Source organism: Oncorhynchus tshawytscha, linkage group LG24 (assembly GCF_018296145.1).
Source record: "Oncorhynchus tshawytscha isolate Ot180627B linkage group LG24, Otsh_v2.0, whole genome shotgun sequence".
Classification (NCBI taxonomy): Eukaryota; Metazoa; Chordata; class Actinopteri; order Salmoniformes; family Salmonidae; genus Oncorhynchus; species Oncorhynchus tshawytscha.
Window position 1 is genome coordinate 25,552,569 of NC_056452.1, and position 21,359 is coordinate 25,573,927.

General features: G+C 44.3%; 1 long non-coding RNA gene across 1 annotated transcript; it reads right to left on the minus strand.

Moving 5' to 3' along the window:
• Window positions 1-2,818: 2,818 nt before the first annotated feature.
• LOC112223377 lies at window positions 2,819-11,495 on the minus strand. Its single transcript, XR_002949300.2, has 2 exons — window positions 10,806-11,495; window positions 2,819-3,300 (listed from the first exon to the last, which is right to left on the minus strand). It is a non-coding gene; the product is annotated as an uncharacterized LOC112223377 (long non-coding RNA).
• Between the last annotated feature and the right edge of the window lie 9,864 nt (window positions 11,496-21,359).

The following is a 21,359-nucleotide window of genomic DNA, read 5'->3' on the forward strand; positions in this document are numbered from 1 at the left end:
GAGTGTCAGTACAGGTGCTGAGTGTCAGTACAGGTGCTGAGTGTCAGTACAGGTGCTGAGTGTCGGTACAGGTGCTGAGTGTCGGTACAGGTACTGAGTGTAGGTACAGGTACTGAGTGTAGGTACAGGTACTGAGTGTAGGTACAGGTACAGGTACTGAGTGTAGGTACAGGTACTGAGTGTAGGTACAGGTACTGAGTGTAGGTACAGGTACTGAGTGTAGGTACAGGTGCTGAGTGTAGGTACAGGTGCTGAGTGTAGGTACAGGTGCTGAGTGTAGGTACAGGTGCTGAGTGTAGGTACAAGTGCTGAGTGTAGGTACAGGTACAAGTGCTGAGTGTAGGTACAAGTGCTGAGTGTAGGTACAGGTACAAGTGCTGAGTGTAGGTACAGGTACAAGTGCTGAGTGTAGGTACAGGTACAAGTGCTGAGTGTAGGTACAGGTACAAGTGCTGAGTGTAGGTACAGGTACAAGTGCTGAGTGTAGGTACAGGTACAAGTGCTGAGTGTAGGTACAGGTACAGGTGCTGAGTGTAGGTACAGGTACAGGTGCTGAGTGTAGGTACAGGTGCTGAGTGTAGGTACAGGTGCCGAGTGTTGGTTCAGGTGCCGAGTGTCGGTGCAGGTTCTGAGTGTAGGTACAGGTGGTGCTGAGTGTCGGTACAGGTGCTGAGTGTCGGTACAGGTGCTGAGTGTAGGTACAGGTACTGAGTGTAGTTACAGGTTCTGAGTGTAGTTACAGGTTCTGAGTGTAGTTACAGGTTCTGAGTGTAGTTACAGGTTCTGAGTGTAGGTACAGGTGCTGAGTGTAGGTACAGGTACTGAGTGTCGGTACAGGTGCTGAGTGTCGGTACAGGTGCTGAGTGTAGGTACAGGTGCTGAGTGTCGGTACAGGTGCTGAGTGTCGGTACAGGTGCTGAGTGTCGGTACAGGTGCTGAGTGTCGGTACAGGTGCTGAGTGTAGGTACAGGTGCTGAGTGTAGGTACAGGTGCTGAGTGTAGGTACAGGTACTGAGTGTCGGTACAGGTGCTGAGTGTCGGTACAAGTGCTGAGTGTAGGCTCAGGTACAGGTACAAGTGCTGAGTGTAGGTACAGGTACAAGTGCTGAGTGTAGGTACAGGTACAGGTGCTGAGTGTTGGTACAGGTACAAGTGCTGAGTGTAGGTACAGGTACAAGTGCTGAGTATAGGTACAGGTACAAGTGCTGAGTGTAGGTACAGGTACAGGTGCTGAGTGTAGGTACAGGTACTGAGTGTTGGTACAGGTACAAGTGCTGAGTGTAGGTACAGGTACAGGTTCTGAGTGTAGGTACAGGTACTGAGTGTTGGTACAGGTACTGAGTGTCGGTACAGGTGCCGAGTGTCGGTACAGGTGCCGAGTGTCGGTACAGGTGCCGAGTGTCGGTACAAGTGCTGAGTGTAGGCTCAGGTACAGGTACAAGTGCTGAGTGTAGGTACAGGTACAGGTGCTGAGTGTAGGTACAGGTACAAGTGCTGAGTGTAGGTACAGGTACAGGTGCTGAGTGTTGGTACAGGTACAAGTGCTGAGTGTAGGTACAGGTACTGAGTGTTGGTACAGGTACAAGTGCTGAGTGTAGGTACAAGTACAGGTGCTGAGTCTTGGTACAGGTACAGGTGCTGAGTGTTGGTACAGGTACAAGTGCTGAGTGTAGGTACAGGTACAGGTGCTGAGTGTTGGTACAGGTACAGGTGCTGAGTGTAGGTACAGGTGCTGAGTGTCTGTATAGGTGCTGAGTGTTGGTACAGGTACAGGTGCTGAGTGTAGGTACAGGTGCTGAGTGTCTGTACAGGTGCTGAGTGTCGGTACAGGTACAAGTTCTGAGTGAGTATATGTATAGGTGCTGGTGCTGAGTGTCGGTATAGGTGCTGAGTGTTGGTACAGGTACAAGTGCTGAGTGTAGGTACAAGTACAGGTGCTGAGTCTTGGTACAGGTACAGGTACAGGTGCTGAGTGTAGGTACAGGTGCTGAGTGTCTGTACAGGTGCTGAGTGTAGGTAGAGGTGCTGAGTGTTTGTACAGGTGCTGAGTGTCTGTACAGGTGCTGAGTGTAGGTAGAGGTGCTGAGTGTCTGTACAGGTGCTGAGTGTCTGTACAGGTGCTGAGTGTAGGTTGTTCAGGTAATCTACCATACACTACAGTGCTTCAGACTGAATTAAGAGAAAGCAAGGAAGAGGATGCGTTTTAAAGACCCTGGTACATTCCAATGAGCTGGAGCCATCAAACATCACATAGTTCCTATAGCAGGACTGCAGTCAAGGGGAGACGTGTTTATGTCTCACTAATGATGACAAGACAAGAGGTGAAACGTTCTTCTACCTCCTTACCGTGGGGTTTTGGACATCTGTCCTTAACATAACCACATTAGGTGTTTATCCTAGACCCTTACAGGTGGATGGAAATGTTGGGGAGTGTTCATGTTCGGTAGAGGCATGAGAATGTTTGTAAAGATGTATTTTTTTTTATTTCTTTACAGGTGACAAGGCAGTTTCTGGAATGGAGATAGTCCTTGTGCCGGTGTGTATTCAGCTAGGTTCAGGATGTTGCATATAGAAATATAATGAATAGAACAGACAATCTTATCTGTTCTACATGATACATTCTATACCGTCTCAGTGTGTGTGTGTGTGTGTGTGTGTGTGTGTGTGTGTGTGTGTAGGGAATATGTCATCAGTATAACCAGTGGCAGACAGACAGCTTAGTGCAATCAACACACCCCAAACAGACCAGTCAGATGTAGCATTGATCTGATAACCAGACACAAACACAAACATGAATAAAGGATCTGAGCTTTGGAAGTTGTTTTGATTTGTTTATGTCCCTCAAATGGATTTTGAATATTATAATTATCTAATTAATTCTCTCTTTCTGGAACCTCAATTTGTCTGAATAACACCTACTTCCAGCAGAAGTGGAATCCAATATCTTTGTTGTTGTGTGGGCTATCCAGTCACAGATGTCTGATTAAGAACCCAGAGAAATGGCGTTATTATTTTCTAAAAAAAAAACATCTTCAAAACAGACCATGTAAAATTCAGGACATAAAATAATCTAGTTATTTATCCATTTACAAGTAAAATTCACAGACATTTCTATCCTTTGTGCAGGGCCCGGAGATTGCTTCAGCGCGGGGCCTCTCCCTGAATGAAAGTAGTCTTCTATATTTAAAGTGTCTTTAGTTCATATAGGCGAAAAGGTTTACAGTCTTGTATGGATTTAAAAAGCAGCTCTTGGGGAGGAGCGAGGCATACTTTCTTCAAAACCGGAGAACCAGAGATTACCTGCAACAAGAGGAAAAGAGCGAGTGAGAATGAGAACACCAAGAAGACAAAAACATCTGAAAGAAAATGGTTTTAGTCACCTTTATTTCCTAGCACTGTGTTATTTCGAAACATCCCTTCTGGGACAATAAAGATTTATTGATTCAAATGTTTCAGTCACCATGTTATATCACATGGACAGATGAGAGATGGTAGGAGTGTCTACATGTTCCTAAACGAGATGAAGCAATAGTATGTGCCTACATGACCCGTATCCTAAAGCTACTGTATGTAACGCTATAGAATGCCTCAAAAAGTGATGAGGTAACAGGACTCACTGTTCTTTTCTGTCTAAATGACTCAGAGGATCGCATGAGAACATTTCAATACAATCTCACAGGACACATGCACAGGACAATGAATGACACAGACTGTCAAGTACACTGAAATAAATATAAAAACGCAACCATTTCAAAGATTTTACTGAATTACAGTTCATAAGGAAATCAGATAATTTAAATCATTAGGCCCTAATCTATGTATTTCACATGACTGGGAATACAGCTATGCATGTTGGTCAAATATACCTTTTTTTTTTAAAGATAAGAGCATGGATCAGAAAACCAGTCAGTTTCTGGTGTGACCAGCATTTGCCTCATGCAGTGTGACACATCTCCTTCGCAAAGAGCAGATCAGGCTGTTGATTGTGACCTGTGGAATGTTGTCTCAACTCCTCTTCAATGGCTGTGTGAAGTTGCTGGATATTGGCGGGAACTGGAACACGCTGTCGTACACGTCGATCCGGAGCATCCCAAACATGCTCAAATGGGTGACATGTCTGGTGAGTATGCAGGCCATGGAACAACTGGGACATTGGGCCTCAGGATCTTGTCACGGTATCTCTGTGCATTCAAATTGCCATCGATAAAATGCAATTGTGTTCATTGTCCGTAGCTTATGCCTACCCATACCATAACTGCGCTGTCTGCCATCAGCCCGGCACAGTTGAAACCGGGATTAATCTGTGAAGAGCACACTTCTCCAGCGTGCCAGTGGCCATTGAAAGTGAGCATTTACCCACTGAAGTTGGTTACGACGCCGAACTGCAGTCAGATAAAAGACCCTGGTGAGGACAACGAGCACAAAGATGAGCTTCCCTGAGACAGTTTGTGCTGAAATTCTTCAGTTGCACAAACCAACAGTTTTATCATCTGTCCGGGTGGCTGATCTCAGATGATCCCGCAGGTGAAGAAGCTGGATGTGGAGGTCCTGGGCTGGCCTGCAAAATTCTCTAAAATGACGTTGCAAGTGGCTTATGGTGGAGAAATTAACATTCAATTCTCTGACAACAGCTCTGGTGGACATTCCTGCAGTCAACGTGCCAATTGCATGCTCCCTCAAAACTTGAGACATATATGGCATTGTGTTGTGTGACAAAACTGCACATTTTAAAGTGTCCTTTAAGTCCCAAGTACAAGGTGCACCTGTGTAATGATCATGCTGTTTAATCAGCTACTTGATAATCCATCCACCTGACAGGTGTGGCATATCTTGGCAAAGGAGAAATGCTCTATAACAGGGATGTAAACAAATTTGTGCACAAAATCTGAGAGAAATAAACTTTTTGTGCATATGGAACATTTCTGGGATCTTTTATTTCAACTCATGAAACATGGGACCAACTAATAGGCCCATTGGCAAACATTACATATTGGTTGATATTGTTCAATACTGTCTGGAATCACTGAACGTACACTGAGAAAAATGTTTGCTTAAAATATCAATGCTCTTATGTTCTCCACAGCCATTATTTGCACTTGTAATTTGCTGCCAAACATTATCAATGAAGACAAGCTATTAGTCATAACTGGGGTGCAACAGGTGGCTCGTACAATAGCCACGTTGTGCCTTGGTGGTGGCCTGTGTGTATACTGGCGGAATGAGAAAAACAGCTCACGTTCACAAGTTAAAAGCTTGGGTCAACAATTGCCACTTGTACGGAATCATGTGACAATCACCAGTTCATGGCCTGTATGGGAGTGGTACTTTTAAATGAATGTTTTCCCTGTTCTGGCTGTTCCCTGCAATTCAGTTGAAATGCCCAGAAAGACGACAATAAAGACTTGAATCCATCTCAAAAAGTCCCTTGGCTTATTGTCGTTTTTACTCTAAAATCAATCCCCTATTATACCCACTGAAATAAAACTGCTACAGGTGACTTAAGGACTAACCAACTCCATCCAATAGAATCAATAGCAGCACTAAAGCCCATTAAGATGCATTGCAGACAGCATCCCAAGGGGGTCTGGACTGAAGCCCATTAAGATGCATTGCAGGCTACGTTCCAAGGGGGTCTGGACCTCAGCCTGAACCACCCGCCTGCCACCCTTGTTAGAAGCACTGCTTTAAACTAGTGGGTAAACAAGCCTGTACATGAAGAGTCGTGAAGCTGAATAGGAATGGCCAGACTTCTTCATTAAAATCTGCCAAAGGCCACAGGCTCTTTTGACTGTAGCAGCCAGTAGAGAAAGAATATTAATTATGACAGATATTCATGAGCAAAGTGAAGTGTGCAATCAGGGCCTGGGGCATGGCGGATTCTGTGAGGTTAGCCAATACTAAATAAAATGACTATCATTAGCTAATTCATTTAATTTACTTAGCCATTGATATGTTTCTGTTTAGCTCATTTTCTTCCAACGTTTACTTGGTAGTACTTAATTCGTTCTCGATTCGGGACCGTTGTCTTATAAACTTCTCTGTCCAGTTGCAGGTGGTACTCCAAGAAAACAGAATATTCCGAAAAATATTAGATCCACTTCTTGCACCGTACAGCTCGCATTTGACAACATATTTACAGGGCGGCAGGTGGATAGAGCGCTCGGCCAGTAACTGAAAGGTCGCTGGCTCGAATACACGAGCCGACAAGGTGAAACATCTGTCAATGTGCCCTTGAGCAAGGCACGTAACCCTAATTTCCTCCAGGGGCACTGTACTAATATGGCTGACCCTATAAAACAAGTTGGGGCAGCAGGTAACCTCGTGGTTAGAGCGTTGGGCCAGTAACCGAAAGGTTGCTAGATCAAATCGCTGAGCTGACAAAGTAAAAATCTGGTGTTCTGCACCTGAACAAGGCAGTTAACCCACTGTTCCTAGGCCGTCATTGTAAATAAGAATTTGTTCTTTACTGATTTGCCTAGTCAAATAAAAGGTTAAATAAAGGTTAAATGAAGGTTAAATGGAAATATCCTGAATATGGATAAACAGGATCTAATCTACAGCGCTGTTGGCTGGTCGTCATTGACCTTGCGTAGGCTTAAACACTGGTATACACTGATTTATAAGGCCATATTGGGTCAAATGCCAGTTTCTCTCTGTTCTTTTTTTAGTCAGGTCAGTAATTGATATTTATTTAAGCTCCCATTCTCATTTGCTTCTAACAGTGCCAAAAATGAGAACAGGTCATGGTAGAAATAGTTTTAGTTACTTAGCACCGTGGTCCTGGAATTCTCTCCTGAACATTTTAAAATGTGATGATCTAGTTTCGTTGGTGGAGTTTAAACACTTGATCGATGTATAGATCATAGAAGAGAGTTATTGTTTTTTTAGGTTTTTTTAGTCAAGATGTTTGTGTTTTTAATGTGATATGTAATTGTTGTACTGTGTGTGTGTTTATAGTTTTGTTTAAAGTTGTGTTAGTGTATGTTAGTTGTTTTGTCTGAAACGTTGTTCCCCCTGCTGCTATTGGACCAGGTCTCTCTTGGAAAAGAGATATTATCTCAATGAGAAGAACCTGTATAAATAAAGGTTAATTATTATTATTTTTTTTTAAAGCTAACATATAAATTGTTTTAAGATGGTCATACCAAGGATCATTCAGCTATTTGATTTGGAATTTTAAGACCATTTACGGTATCAAAAAAATATTGGATGAAACATTGAATTTGGCATTACTGCTATTCGCCAATAGAAACGCAATGAATAACATTTAAGATTCACTACATGGAACAAATAGTGCCCCCAAAAATGTAAAGGAAGTTTGTTCTGAAGTGTCTGTCTTGTATGAGATAAGAAAGACCAGGAAACTATGACAGTTGTTTTGTTGACATGTATTTATCCCCTAATATTTAGGCACTAAACTATCTCCATATATACAGTATAATATCCAATAAATGTCGTTCCACTTCATGATTGTGTCCCACTTGTTGTTGATTCTTCACAAAAAAACACAGTTTTATATCTTTATGTTTGAAGCCTGAAATGTGGCAAAAGGTCGCAAAGTTCAAGGGGGGCGAATACTTTCGCAAGGCACTGTACTTACATTCGTTTTTAAAACTAGTACCAGGGATCTTCAGATGAGTCTTGTGGGCGTCCCAGGACAAAACGGATAACACCATCGTGTCCGTGAGAGTCTCAGCTTTTAAGATCGAGTTTAGTTTGTAGACTACAGACATTTTTGTGAGAAGACCGATTTTTCGGAATGTCTCAAGGTCTGACAAACACCACTCTAACTCTGCCACCTTTCACCGCAGACGCTGAAGGGTGACATCGGCGGGTGAGGTGGATGGAGACGCAGCCCGTGTAGAAATCTCTATTCCTTGAACAGATGGATTTTGGAGAGGTTTTGTTATTATATTTCCATGGGGGCCATTGTAGGCGAAGGGTTAAACACAAGCTTTCAAAAGCTATGCCACGGACGTTTGAGTTCACTTGGCTGCTGTGAAGGGCATCTATATTCTGAAGGTCTAGGCTTTATAACACTGGTTGTGTACAGTGCTTTTGGAAAGTATTCAGACCCCTTGACTTTCTCCACATTTTGTTACATTACAGCCTTATTCTAAAATTGATTGATCTAAAAACACAATACCCCATAATGACAAAGCGAAAACAGGTTTAGAAATGTAGGCACATTTATTAAAAATAAAAAACACATTATTTACATAAATATTCAGATCCTGCTATGGGACTTGAAATTGAGCTCAGGTGCATTCTGTATACATTGATTATTCTTGAAATGTTTCTACAACTTGGAGTCCACCTGTGGTAAATTCAATTGATTGGGCATAATTTGGAAAGGCACACACACCTGTCTATATAAGGTCCCACAGTTGACACTGCATGGTCAGAGCAAAAACTAAGCCATGAGGTCAAAGGAATTGTTCGTAGAGCCCCGAGACAGGATTGTGTCGAGGCACAGATCTGGGGAAGTGTACCAAAACATTTCTGCAGCATTGAAAATCCCCAAGAACACAGTGGCCTTTATCATTCTTAAATGGAAGAAGTTTAGAACCACCGAGACTTTTCCTAGAGCTGGCCACACTGCCAAACTGAGCAATCGGGGGAGAAGGGCCTTGGTCAGGGAGGTGACAAAGAACCCGATGGTCTCTCTGACTGAGCTCCAGAGTTCCTCAAATGGAGATGGGAGAACCATCCAGAAGGACAACCATCTCTGCAGCACTCCACCAATCAGGCCTTTATGGTAGAGTGGCCAGACAGAAGCCACTCCTCTGTAAAAGGCACATGACAGCCCGCTTGGAGTTTGCCAAAAGGCATCTAAAGAATCTCAGACCATGAGAAACAAGAGTCTGAAACCAAGATTGAACTCTGTGGCCTGAATGCCAAGTCTCACGTCTGGAGGAAACCTGGCACCATCCCTATGGTGAAGCATGGTGGTGGCAGCAACATGCTGTGGGGATGTTTTTCAGCAGAAGGGACTGGGAGACTTGTCAGGATCGAGACAAAGATGAACGGATCAAAGTACAGAGAGATCCTTAATTTAAAAAAAACTGCTCTAGAGCACTCAGGACCTCAGACTGGGGTGAAGGTTCACCTTCCAACAGGACAACGACCCTAAGCACACAGCCAAGACTCCACAGGAGTGGCTTCGGGACAAGCCTCAATGTCCTTGAGTGGCCCAGTCAAAGCCCAGACTTGAACCCGAGCAAACATCTCTGGAGAGACCTGAAAATAGCTGTGCAGCGACTTTCCCCATCCGACCTGACGGAGCTTGAAAGGATCTGCAGAGAATAATGGGAGGAACTCTCCAAATACAGATGTGCCAAACTTGTAGCTTCATACCCAAGAAGACTTAAGACTAATTGCTGCCAAAGGCGCTTCAATAAATTACTGAGTAAAGGGTCTGAATACTTATGCAAATGTGATATCAGTTTAAAACTCTAACGTGCACAAATTTCTAAAAAGCTGTTTTTGCTTTGTCATTATTGGGTATGTGTTCAGATTTAGGAGGCTATTTTTTTGTTTTTGATTTAATCCATTTTAGAATAAGGCTGTAATGTAACAAGATGTGGAAAGGGGTCTGAATACTTTCCGAATGCACTGTGTATTGCATCAGTTAGATGTGACGTTGCATAGTCCCCAAGACGAGCGAGGAGTGTCGTCATATGAACTGCCTCATGGATACGCATCTCTTTTGATACCCGTTTGATTTATTCTATTCTAAGGAGTGGCACGACAGAAATGCGTCAGCGTTGCAATGTTGTTTTACCCTCTTAACGTCACTGTGTTCTATCCCAATGGATCATTAGATGTGGTATATAGCCTACTGGTGTTTAGTCATTTCTTCAAGGCAAGAGAGCCGAGGGAATGTTGACACAGTCTACAGTACATGTTGCCAAAACAGATATTAGCCTTGCTGTTGTATTGAGTGGGAGGATAGCTGCAGGACTAGCCTAAGAAATGGGATTGTGTCAGAGTTGCAACATTAAACTCTTTGGGAGGATAGAGTTCCTAACCAGGGAAATGAAATGGATTTATGTACAGTCCAAACAACCACAAATGAGGCTTGGCCGCTGTTTTGGTGTCAAATGCAGGCTAGTTAGAAATTGAGCAAAAAAAAATGATGAACATATGTTTACCTTGAGTGGGTGAATCTCGTATTTTCATGTAATATGTATTTTATAAAGAAATTGATCCCAGAACATCAGGCTGAATCTAACAATAGAATGAGCCGAAAACTCACCTAGATCAAGGTTAGGCCACTAGGCCACTGGCGTTGAAGGCCCTCGGATTAACCCAAAAATAAAGTCATTTATAATTGTTTATAAAACTCAGTCGGGGTCTCAAATTACTGTTGCGATTTAGAACAGTAGAATACACAAGGTGCCATTTCTAAATGTGGTTGTGCATCAGCAGTTTATCTTGTTATGGAAGTCACCGAAATTCGTTCAATTAGCCCATGTATGTGAAGATTTTTTAGATCGCCAAATCAGCTATCGAATTACCTACGGTGGGGCCTGCATTGATTTTGTTATTCTCACTCAGATATAATATTAAAAACGGAAAACATTTATCTACAGCCTATGGCAAAATGTGTTATTGCAGGAAATTCGTTATAAAATTGCAACATTTTCTCAACATCCCACACAAACACAAACATCTCAACAAAATATGGATGTGGGTGCATAAACCCACGAGCAACTGCTGCCCCTAATGAGTTCAGTTTTTTTTGTGCCGACCTAGAAAGAGCCACAGGTAATGAGTTGTTATTGTTTGGGATAATCACCTACCAACTGTGTGTCAGAGAAGCCTAACCACTTTTCCATCCATAATGCTCTGCAACACCTCAGAATTATTCAGAATCCCCAACTCCACCGTTTTCTCTGTAGGCTGGTGGTCAAAACTTCGGTCATATCCTAGATTGTCGTGTCCCGTCAGGCTGCTGCTGTGTTCACACGTAATTCGTGATAGAGTTTGATCAGGAACCGTTGCGTTCACTGATTCCTTTCCATTCCACTTGCACTTCTCCCCAGCTTCCAGAGTTTTAATCTTGCTCTTCGAGAGCCTTTCCGAAAACTTTCTTGCCCAGTGCGCAAAATTGTCCAGGGTGCTTTTATCAAAGTCCTCGGAGTAAACCTTTATGTTGCCCGTGTACCACAAAATCCACCAAGCCAGACTGAGGAAAATGATGAGTGCACCCGTGTAGATGAGGAAATCACCGTAGAAGTGACCGTCCAACTTTAGATCGGCGAAAATACCAACTAAAATAACTATCAAACCGCAGACGTCAAAAGCAATGGCTAGGAAAAATAACGGGGCACAGTTCCCCACGCAGTTGTGAGCCATACCTAAGCTGTATGAGTGATTGAGCTCAAATAACGGCAGGGAAGAGCTGAACTCGTTTTACAGGACGCACTTTTCCTCACCATCCACCTGTGGTGAACACCTGTGCGCGCAGAGAGCCGCCAGAGAGCCGCCTTCCTGTGACGTCAATGTAAACTAGAGGGTTCAAACTAGAGGGTTTGTACAGATCTGAGTCCAGTTTACGAACCCAAATTTAGAGCCTTTATCATTTGGGGGAGAAACGCAAAACTGATGTAAGATCAGTGTCTAAGTGTAACCCAAATGACAGGTGGTTGGTCATATGTAAAACAGGTAGACTTGTATCGAAACAAGCAAATACATTCAAAATGTGTTACATAAAGTGCTGCATTTTAGCATTCCCCCACACCCAATCAGGTTGTCACACCTGTTCTGTTTGTTGAACCTGAGAAGTGGCTCAAAAACTCATGCTAGTTCTGGGGGAAGCATCCATCTGGCAGTTTATTTTTTAGTTTTGAGATGATCGGACAATGGCTATCCATCACACAGGCTATCCATTACACAGGCTATCCATCACACAGGCCATCCATCACACAGGCTATCCATTACACAGGCTACCCAGCACACAGGCTACCCATCACACAGGCTATCCATCACACAGGCTACCCATCACACAGGCTACCCATCACACAGGCTATCCATCACACAGGCTGGGGTGGGATAATCAAAGGTTGAATATGATCCTCGTATTTTAGACGCTATGATTGCAGGTTTTAATTGGTAAGAGTGAGGTTGGCCAGCCCTCCTGGAGAATTGGCCTCTGCATAGTCTAGATTTCTAGAATTTGTTCTTTAACTGACTTGCCTAATTAAATAAAGGTTAAAAAAATAAAATAAAAATTCTCTGGCGAGAACCATGGAGCAACAAGTTGAGCAGAAACTATAGAGCAGTCTCTCCCAGAACTTGTTCTGTGATACCCATCAACCACACCAGTTTCTGGCCACATCAACTCAAAACTAATCAGTCAGAGCCAGTCCCGCCCAACAGTAAACACCTGCTTAATGCCACTATAAAGTTCTTATAAAAGGGTTTGTTTATAGTGGGACCATAATTAGTCCAACTGATATAAATACTGTTTGTGCTTCTGCTTAGTGTTCCTGAGCTAATGGGAAAGAGTCATTTGTCTGCAGCAATAATCATGCATATTTTTATTTATTTATTTACAGAATTTAAAAATGTAGAGCTGTTGTTTTTCCAATTCGGCTGCTGAGGGCGCCAAACCCCTTTGCAACAGGCCCAAACCCTGCTTCAGCGACTCACTCACGCTGCCTATATAACGCCTGAGAGGCCAAGTAAGTAACGCGCGCGCGCGCGTGTGTGTGTTATTCAGAGCAAAGCTTGAAGGGGGCCGATAACATCCTTTCCAACTGTGTGTTAGGGACTAAGTGTTTTCACAAAGACCTCGTTCATGTGCCCATTATGGACTTTGAGGTGAGGCCTGAGTTGAGATTTCTGTCTTTCAACACAGTGCATTGTATTAATGGTAGGCGTTTGAATGACAACAAGTTCACCCCAATCATCACCTCAAAGTGAGGGTGATATCTGATACTATCTCTAGTGTTGGCAGCTGAAATGACATTCTAGTATACCTGTGTGTCACTGGGACACAAACACACACATATAGCCTCTGTACACATACTGTATCTAAACTGTGCACCCAGTTAAGCCCCTGCATTCATATACGGTACACTGCATTGCAGGGTTCTTGCCTGTCCAGTATATTCGCTTATGAAGAGGATTTTCTATGGACGACCTGGTAGATACCTCCAGTCAGGTTGAACAGGAGAGGGGAGGCGAGGCTGAGACAAAGTGAGGGAGGAGAGGGGAGATGAGGCTGAGATGAGGTGAGGGGAGGCGAGTGGAGGGGAGGGGAGGCTGAGACGAGGGGAGGTGAGGTGAGGGGAGGAGAGGCTGAGACGAGGGGAGGAGTGATGAGGGGAGGAGAGGGGAGGAGAGGAGAGGCGAGGTGAGGAGAGGCTGAGACGAGGGGAGGAGAGACGAGGTGAGGTGAGGGGAGGAGAGGCTGAGACGAGGGGAGGCGATGCTGAGACAAGGGGAGGTGAGGGGAGGAGAGGAGACGTTAGGCTGAGACGAGTGAATGTGAGGGGAGGCGAGGGGAGGTGAGGAGAGGAGACGATAGGCTGAGACGAAGGAATGAGAGGAGATGGTAGGCTGAGACATGGGGAGGCGAGGGGAGTGGAGGAGGGTGGAGGTGAGGCTGAGACGAGGGAGGAGAGGGAAGGTTGGCGGAGGGGAGGAGAGGGGAGGTGAGGCAAGGCAAGACTGAGATGAGGGGAGGAGAGGGGAGGAGAGGCTGAGACAATGGGACGGGAGGAGAGGCTGAGACTAAGGGAGGTGACGTGAGGGGAGGCAAGACTGAGTTGAGGGGAGGCGAGAGAAGGTGAGGGGAGGGGAGGCAAGACTGAGATGAGGGAAGGCGAGGAGGCAAGACTGAGATGAGGGGAGGCTTAGACGAGGAGGGGAGGAGAGGTAAGGCTGAGATGAGGGGAGGCGAGGGGAGGTGAGGCAAGGGAAGGCAAGACTGAGATGAGGGGAGGGGAGGTAGGGAAGTAGAGGGAGGGGAGGTGAGGGGAGGCAAGACTGAGATGAGTTAGATGAGGTGAGGGAAGGAGAGGTAAGACTGAGATGAGGGGAGGTGAGGCAAGACTGAGATGAGGGGAGGGGAGGTGAGGGGAGGCTTAGACGAGGTAAGGCGGAGTCGAGGGGAGGTGTGGTTAGGAGAGGGGAGGCGTGGTTAGACGAGGGGAGGCGTGGTTAGGAGAGGGGAGGCGTGGTTAGGAGAGAGGAGGCGTGGTTAGAAGAGGGGAGGCGTGGTTAGGAGAGGGGAGGCGAAGCTGAGATGAAGGGAGGAAAGAAGCTCAAGCCAAGTCAAGACTCACACTCTGTCCTATCATTACCCTGTCCTATCATCACTCTGTCCTATCATTACTCTGTCCTATCATTACCCTGTCCTATCATCACTCTGTCCTATCATTACTCTGTCCTAACATTACTCTGTCCTATCATCACTCTGTCCTATCATTACTCTGTCCTAACATTACTCTGTCCTATCATTACTGTGACTATTACTGCTACGACCAGGGCATGCCCTAGCTGTTTGGGGGACCTAAGCTAGATTTGGTTGTGGGCCCCCCCACCATGCGGGAAAAATGTTTAGTGGCCCACCACTTTACAGCAAAAATACAGGCTAATATATTGCTAAAAGTCACCTTGTCCTAGAGAGATTTACACGGTTATCAAAACGTCACGCCAGGGTGGCCTACACGGAACACAACCTGTACTTTAAATGTAGAGCTGTTGTTTTGTCAAGAAACGGAATAGAGCTAAGCACAGGCAAAATCCTAGAGGAGAACCTGCTTTAGTCTGCTTTCCAACAGACACTGGGAGATGAATTCACTTTTCAGCAGTACAATAACCTAAAACACAAGGCCAAATATACACTGGAGTTGCTTAACAATACAACATTGAATGTACCCGAGTGGCCTAGTTACAGTTTTGACTAAAATCGTCTTTAAAAACTACGTTAAGACTTTAAAATTGCTGTCTAGCAATGATCGACAACCAATTTGACAGCCTTAAAAACTTTAAAAAGAATAATCTGCAAATATTGTACAATCCGGGTGTGCGATTTACTCAGACTCACAGCGGTAATGCCTGCCAAATGGGATTGTAAACATGTATTGACTCAGGTGGTTGAATACTTATGTAGTCAAGATAGGATAGCGTTTTATTTTTCATATATATATATATTTTTTTACTAATGTTTGAATTTTTCTTCCACTTTGACGTTAGAGTACTTTTGTGTAGATCGTTGACAAAAAATGACAATGAAATCCAATTTAATTCCAATTTGTAACACAACAAAATGTTTGAGAAACAACATGTTTCCTCATGGTTCTCTTTAAAGTCGTGTTCTCAGAACATTAAGGAATCTTTCTATAAAAAAAACACAAGAAAACATGAGTAACGTTCAAAGAACGTTCGTTCTCAGTGTCAACGAAGTGTGTTCAGGTGCATTGACCGCGCCAACTAATTGGCCAACACCTGATCTTAATGAGTGCTTGTTTCCTTTGAAATGGGGTCTGTTTTGAATAGACTAAAATGAACAGCTTTGTACAAGTTAAAAAACATGGTAGGCTAGCTGCATCCTGGTGGCGCAGTGGACTAATTACATGGATAGAGAACAGAAGATCATAGCTTTGCATGTCACTGATGGATGCCACAATAAATAAATATGTGTTTGCCTGATTGATAATGCCTGAGCAAATGAATGTCCATATGTTCTATGCTTGCACTTCTAAACAACCAAAACTAAGCAGTGTTGTTAGAAGTCTTATTGAAACATTCAGATTTCTTTGTTTTGGCCAGGTATGGTTCTCAATCAGGGACAGCTGTCTATCGTTGTCTCTGATTGGGAACCATGCTTAGGTAGCTTTTTCCCACATGGTTTTTGTGGGTAGTTCATTTCTTTTTAGTGTTTTGCACCTTACAGGACTGTTTCGGTTATTCGCTTTGTTATTTTTGTTGTGGTGGGTAGTTACAGAACTACCCACCACAAGCGGACCAAGCAACGTGGTACGGAGGAGCAGAGTGTTCAGGACTCCTGAACATGGGAGGAGATATTGGACAGACAGGGACCCTGGAGACAGGCTGGGGAATATTGCCTCCCGAAAGAAGAACTGGAGGCAGCTAAAGCTGAGCGGCGGCGATATGAGGCAAGGCAGCGCAGCAGGCACAAGAGGCAGCCCCAATTTGTTTTTGGGGGGGGGGGGATGCACACGAGGAGATGGGCAGAGTCAGGTGATAGACCTGAGCCAACTCCCCGTGCTTACCGGTACTGGTCAGGCACCGTGTTATGCGGTAAAGCGCACAGTGTCTCCAGTGCGTGCTCATAGCCCGGAGCGCTATATGCCAGCCCCCCGCAAGTGCCATGCGAGTGTGGGCATCCAGCCAGGGCGGATTGTGCCAGCTCAGCGCACTTGGTCTCCGGTGCGCTGGCTCTGCGTACTGTGTCTCCGGGGTGCTGGGACGGTTCAGTTCGTCCTATGCCTGCGCTCTGACCGTGCCGGGCTAAAGTGGGCATTGAGCCAAATGGAGAGGTGCGAGTGGTAAGCACCAGATCTCCAGTGCTCCCCCACAGCCCGGTTCGACCTGTGCCTGCACTTTGGAGAGTCCGGGCTAAAGTGGGCATTCAGCCTGGAGGAGTGGTGCCAAGGCTGCGCACCAGAGCTCCAGTGCTCCCCCACAGCCCGGTTCATCCGGTGCCTCCTCTACGCACCAGGCCTCCTGTAGGTCTCCCCAGCCTGGTGGGCCCTGTGGCAGCCCCACGCACCAGGATGTCTCTGCGTCTCCTCCCTCCAGAGTCGCCCTCCAGTCCGGACCCTCGAGAGGTGCCCTTCAGTCCGGAGCTTCCAGAGGCGCCCTCGAATCCGGAGCCTCCAGAGGCGCCCTTCAGTCCGGAGCTTCCAGCGACACTCTCCAGTCTATGTTCTTTTTTCTATGTTTTTGTATTTCTTTGTTTTTGGCTGGGTATGGTTCTCAATCAGGGACAGCCTATTGTTGTCACTGATTGGGAACCATACTTAGGTAGCTTTTTCACACATGGTTTATGTGGGTAGTTCATTTCTGTTTAGTGTTTTGCAGGACTGTTTCAGTTATTCTCTTTGTTATTTTTGTTATGGTGTTCAGTTCCAATAAAAAGCATGAACACTTACCATGCTGCGCTTTGGTCCGATGATTCCTCTTCCTTAGACGATGGATACCATTACAAATCAAAAGTACTGTGGCACAGAAACATTTGTCTTGCAAAGCTCCACTTAAGATCAATCTGAGTGAGAGAGTTCAGAGTTCAACCTTCTTTTCTCTTTGAGCAACTTCTAGAGCGATAAATAGAGGCCTTATTAAATAATTGAGCCTAGGAAGGTAATTGAAGACATTGATAAATAATATCCATTCTCATTACAGCCGTCCTATGACACTTCCAGAGTTATAGGTCAATGGGTAAAGTTGGCAAGAGATCTAAAAACTGAAGAAATTATCTCACTTCTCTGTCCTGTCTCTCTCATCAGGGCTGTATGAAGCTTGGATGCGGCAGGTGGTTTGGCTGCACTAAGTTTCAGTAGGATGTCAGATCTCGGTGCGTTAGAAGTCGGGGATGTTTTGGGGAGGCTGACATTTTCCAGCCCCCTGATTTCCCAGAGGGTCAGCAGTCTCGACATGCATGAATGTCCTGAGCATTTAAGCAGGCAGACCACACCTCCCTTAAAAGTGTGTGTGTACTGTCTGTGTGTATTGTGTTTGCACTGAGTGAGTGTGTGTGTGTGTGTGTGTGTGTGTGTGTGTGACCAATCAGACTCCACCACTCCCCTCTCACTTTTCCCTTATTTTATTCAGTGCAGTTAATTTCTGTCACCGGTTAGAAGTGCAGAGAGATTTGCTAACTTTCTGCTAACTTTCTCAAGTTACTCTTATATGTTACTCAAAACTGAAAGCATGTACCATAGCATTTAATCATGGTACCATAGCATTTAATCATGGTACCATAGCATTTAATCATGGTACCATAGCATTTAATCATGGTACCATAGCATTTAATCATGGTACCATAGCATTTAATCATGGTACCATAGCATTTAATCATGTACCATAGCATTTAATCATGGTACCATAGCATGTAATCATGTACCATAGCATGTGATCATGTACCATATCATGTGATCATGGTACCGTAGCATTGAATCATGGTACCATGACATTTAATCATGGTACCGTAGCATTTAATCATGTACCATAGCATTTAATCATGGTACCATAGCATTTAATCATGGTACCATAGCATTTAATCATGGCAAGGCAACTGGAAACATGTACCATAGCATTTAATCATGGCAAGGCGACTGGAAACATGTACCATAGCATTTAATCATGGTACCATAGCATTTAATCATGGCAAGGTGACTGGAAACATGGCCGAATACAAACAGTGTAGTTATTCCCTCCGTAAGGCAATCAAACAAGCAAAGCGTCAGTATAGAGACAAAGTGGAGTTGCAATTCAACGACTCAAACAAGAGACGCATGTGGCAGGGTCTACAGACAATCACGGATTACAAAAAGAAAACCAGCCCCGTCACGGACATCGATATCTTGCTCCCAAACAAATTAAACCTTTTCTTTGAGTGCTTTGAGGACAATACAGTGCCACCGACATGGCCCGCTACCAAAGACTGTGGGCTCTCCTTCTCCATTGCTGAATTGAGTAAAACATTTAAACGTGTTAACCCTTGCAAGGCTACCGGCCCAGACGGCATCTCTAGCCGAGTTCTCAGAGCATGCACAGACCAGCTGGCTGGTGTGTTTACGGACATATTTAATCAATCCCTATCCCAGTCTGCTGTTCCCACATGCTTCAAGATGGCCACCATTGTTCCTGTTCCCAAGAAAGCAAAGGTAACTGAACAAAATGACTATCGCCCCATTGCACTCACTTCAGTCATCATGAAGTGCTTTGAGAGACTAGTCAAGGATCATACCACCTCCACCCTGCCTGACACCTTAGACCCACTCCAATTTGCTTAACGCCACAATAGGTCCACAGACAATGCAATCGCCATCACACTGCCCAATCCCATCTGGACAAGAGGAATACCTATGTTAGAATGCTGTTCATTGACTACAGCTCAGCATTCAACACCATAGTACCCTCCAAACTCATCATTAAGCTTGAGATCCTGGGTCTCGACCCCGCCCTGTGCAATTGGGTCCTGGACTTCCTGATGGGCCGCTCCCTGGTGGTGAAGGTAGGAAACAACATCTCCACCTCGCATTACTCATCTCATATGTATATACTGTATACTGTATCCTCCACTATCTATTCTTTACTTTTTATTGCATCTTAGCCGCTCTGTCACTGCTCATCCATATATTTTATACTTATATATTCTCATCCCATTCCTACAGTAGACTGTGTGTATTAGGTTGTGTTGTGGAATGTGTTAGATATTAGGTTGTGTTGTGGAATGTGTTAGGATATTAGGTTTTGTTGTGGAATGTGTTAGGATATTAGGTTTTGTTGTGGAATGTGTTAGGATATTAGGTTTTGTTGTGGAATGTGTTAGATATTAGGTTTTTGTTGTGGAATGTGTTAGATATTAGGTTTTTGTTGTGGAATGTGTTAGATATTAGGTTTTTGTTGTGGAATGTGTTAGATATTAGGTTTTTGTTGTGGAATGTGTTAGATATTAGATATTAGGTGTTGTTGTGGAATTGTTCAATATTACTTGTTAGATACTGCTGCACTGTTGGATCTAGAAGCATAAGCATTTTGCTACACTCGCAATAACATCTGCTAACCATGTGTATGTGACCAATACAATTTGATTTGATTTAATAGAGTGCTGGATACAAGTTATAGACTCACACAACATTAGATGTGTTACACAGCCAGTTTGTCACAATGTTGATGTCAGGATTGGTTTAATTACAGAGGATCAGATGTATCAATATATTAATTACTATATATTTAACAGTTTAGGCTTCAGATCTGACATTTCTAGAAGGATGGTGACAATTCTCCTTTGTTCAGGTCCAATATCAGGAGCATCATAACTGAAGTTCTGTCATTTAAGAGAGCCAGTGTTTATCCCGAAGAGGCGGAGACACACACAATGTGTCTCTGAGTGTGTGAGGCTTCAGGGTCTTTAATAGACAGCTTATCTGTGTATCTACGTACAGAAATGAGGGCTTGGCCAGGGGGTTGGAGTTTGGTGTGTGTCAGGGTACATTAGTCTCACCTTGACCTGATGGGTTCAGTGACAGCACCATTGTTCCACAGGCCGATCTTATCCACAGAACCAGCCCAGCCCTAGATTACACACACACACACACACACACACACACACACACACACACACACACACACACACACACACACACACACACACACACAAACACAAACACACACACTCTCTCTTCTTGGTGGAGGTCAAAGGGCAGTCCCCATCAGCTAATGTCTAGAGAGAGATTGTCCCTCCAAGGACACTAGCAGTTATTTATAGTATTAAATCATGACGTTCCGACTCCTCCCAGCTATAACAGGGGTGGGGGACAGACAGAGGGAAGCATGACGCCAATTAAATCTCTCCTCTATCCTCTTCTCCCACCCTCCCTCCTCTAAGTAGCCATTGTCTTCTACCCTGGGCATATAAGTCAGGATGGAGAGAGAGAGAGAAATGGATGTGGAGAGAGAGAGGAATGGATATAGAGACAGGATATATATATATAAATATGTAGAGAGAGAGAGTGAAAGGGAGAGAGAGAGATGGATACAGAGAGAGAGAGCGAGAGAGAGAGAGAGAGGGAGGAATGGATATATATACATATATATGAGAGAGACAGAGACAGAGAGAGAGAGAGACAGCGAGAGAGAGAGAGAGGAATGGATATATATATATATACACAGTTGAAGTCTGAAGTTTATATACACTAAGTTGACTGTGCCTTTAAACAGCTTAGAAAATTCCAGAAAATGATGTCATGGCTTTAGAAGTTTCTGATAGGCTAATTGACATAATTTGAGTCAATGTTGGTATACCGGTGGATGTATTTCAAGGCCTACCTTCAATCTCAGTACCTCTTTGCTTGATGTCATGGGAAAATCAAAAGAAATCAGCCAAGAACAAAAATAGAACAGTTTGGCCATAATGACCATAGTTTTTTTTTTAGGAAAAAGGGGGAGGCTTGCAACCCGAATAACACCATCCCAACCGTGAAGCACGGGGGTGGCAGCATCATGATGTGGGGGTGCATTGCTTCAGGAGGGACTGGTGCACTTCATAAAATAGATGGCATTATGAGGAACGAAAATTATGTGGATATATTGAAGCATCATCTCAAGACATCAGTCAGGAAGTTAAAGCTTGGTTGCAAATGGGTCTTCCAAAT